The sequence below is a fragment of the Camelus ferus genome, chromosome 2 (assembly GCF_009834535.1).
Source record: "Camelus ferus isolate YT-003-E chromosome 2, BCGSAC_Cfer_1.0, whole genome shotgun sequence".
Lineage (NCBI taxonomy): Eukaryota > Metazoa > Chordata > Mammalia > Artiodactyla > Camelidae > Camelus > Camelus ferus.
This window is the reverse complement of record NC_045697.1, coordinates 111,134,064-111,136,487: the sequence shown is the minus strand read 5'-3', so window position 1 is coordinate 111,136,487 and position 2,424 is coordinate 111,134,064.

The window sequence follows — 2,424 nt, the reverse complement described above, 5'->3', positions numbered from 1 at the left end:
AATTCCTAGGCGCTCAGCCTATAAACACAATTGCATTTGCACCCACCCTATTCTCTTTCCCTCCTGTTCAAATAGAAGCAGGGTTGCTCCTGACCCCGTTGAAGGCCAGTCCTCCTGCAGTGCCCTAGATTCAGTCCCCTCTCACCCCCCAGGAAGAATGCTCTACTATTCCACTGCTCTAGGGAATCAACCTCCTTCTTTCTCAAATGAACCCTTCTTATAAGCATTTAAAGAGTTATTTTTATTTTAAAAATAAAACAAAAAACAAAAAACAAAAAAAAATTCCCTGGACCCCAGTTTTACTTCTGTCATCTTATCTCTTGTCTTCTCATAACCTTGACAGTCAAATTTCTTGGTGTTGAGAACCCTCCCTGCCTGTATCCTTTTCTTACCCACTGCCACCAGTTTCGTAACATACTCTGCTGAGCCCCATGTTCTGCTGCTCCACCAACACAGCTCTTACTACCATCAACAATGGCCTCCATGCCAATAATCCAAACACCAATTTCTTATTGCATGGCCTACTTTTCTCTGAGTACTGCTGACCACTTTTGGTTAGAAGTTAGTATAAAGTAGTTGTTAAATCTGTGGGCTCTGGAGTCAGACAGCCTGGGTTAGATTCTTGGATCTGCCAATTACTAGCTGGGACTTAAAGCAATTAATTAAAAATAATCTCTATGACTCAATTTCCTTCTTTGTAAAGCAGAGATAAAAAAAATAGTACTTACTTCACAGGAATGTTGTAAGAATAAACTTAATGAATGTTTATAAATTTCTTAGACCATAGCTTGGCATCGAGTAAGCTCTCAATAAAGGTTACTATTAATTTTCTTGACCACTCCTTCCTTCTTGAATAACTCTATTTTTTTCACCCCTAAACTTCACATTCTCTTGGTTTCAGTAGATGGCTGTTTACGTCTGCCATGGAGACCATACAAAAAGGAAAATGACATGATTAGGGATTTAACAATTTCAATTCAAATAGATGTTCTTATGGTCCTAAAAGAACGCATACTTTTGTATATATGTATTTATTTTTATTTGTTTATGGCAGAGCAGAAATGGCTGAAAATTAAACTCAACATTTAAGTATCTGGGTTAGTTATAAAGTCAAAATATAAGGTATATTCACAGACTATCAAATGTCCTTCAGTGAAAATTAGGGCATTGATAAGGAAGAGTGCGGATATTTGGGAAGACGTGAACAAAGATGAAAATCTTGAAGCTACTTTAAGCTTTCTTTCAGTGGGGTACTGATTCTCCTCAAAAACTTATCTGTACCACTCCTATGGTGTCTAGACCTATAACTAGAAAGACTTGAGTACATTCCAATAAGGACAAGTAAAAAATCTAACCTAGGAAGAAATAGGTTACACTCCAAAAGATTATTTTTCTCGGTTATATTGGTATAAACCTAGGGGATATATATGAGAATATATGTAAGAGTTACAAACCAAGGAGGATGAAATACTGGATCAAGCCAAATTAATCAACATGAGTGTACTTATTTCTAGATAATTATGGTAAATGGAACAAATAAAAGTGTTCTCTTTGTGCCTCAGTTTTTCAGTATGTCTCAAGGCTCAGTTCTGTTTCAAATAGCTCTCCAGATGATATTATCAATATGTGGTCTTAAATATTGTTTATTTTCTAATAAGTCAAATATATATTTCGTATCTGTCTTCTCTGAGCTCTTGACCTTTAGATTTCAAACAATCTCCTTAAAATTTCCGTTAGAATATTTGAGAGAGAGAAATTTCAAACTCTATATATCTAATGATCAACTTACAATTTATCTCCTAAAGACAGTTACAATAGAGTGTTCCTCCAATGTAAGTGGCTAAACTAACCATTTGCACCAGTGAGAAACCCTGGGATTGACTGTTGACACTTCCTTTATTTCCACTGCCAATAGTCAGTCACCACGTCTTGTCTTTTTACCCTTTAAATAGCTTTCTAAATCACCCACTGTTCTCATTTTCATATTTCCTCATTCCTTGACGTTTTCAGCACCTGACTCACTATTACTCTCTTCAACGTTTCAGTATGGCGGAATCTAAATTGCTTGACTCTCTCTCACTGATCTTCCCCCATCTCAGACACAGGGTCTTGCTCTTGTCTTTGTAAATGGCAACATGGCAGCTCACCCAAATTTTCCATTTCAAACATCTTATTCTCCAACCAGCACCTCCTATCTTGCCAGCTAATATTCACCAGCATGGCAAATCTAACAATCCTTTCACCACTCTGGCACCTCAGCATATCAGCTCTCACGTCTTTGCACTCCATGCCCTCGCTTTTTCCTTATCCAGTTTAAATTCATGGTCTGTCATAATCATTCTTCACATGTGCTCTGAACCGTTGCCTTTCTCTCACTTTTGCCTGGTCTCTGTGTGCTTCGACAGACCAGGTCTGTCCTTTCCA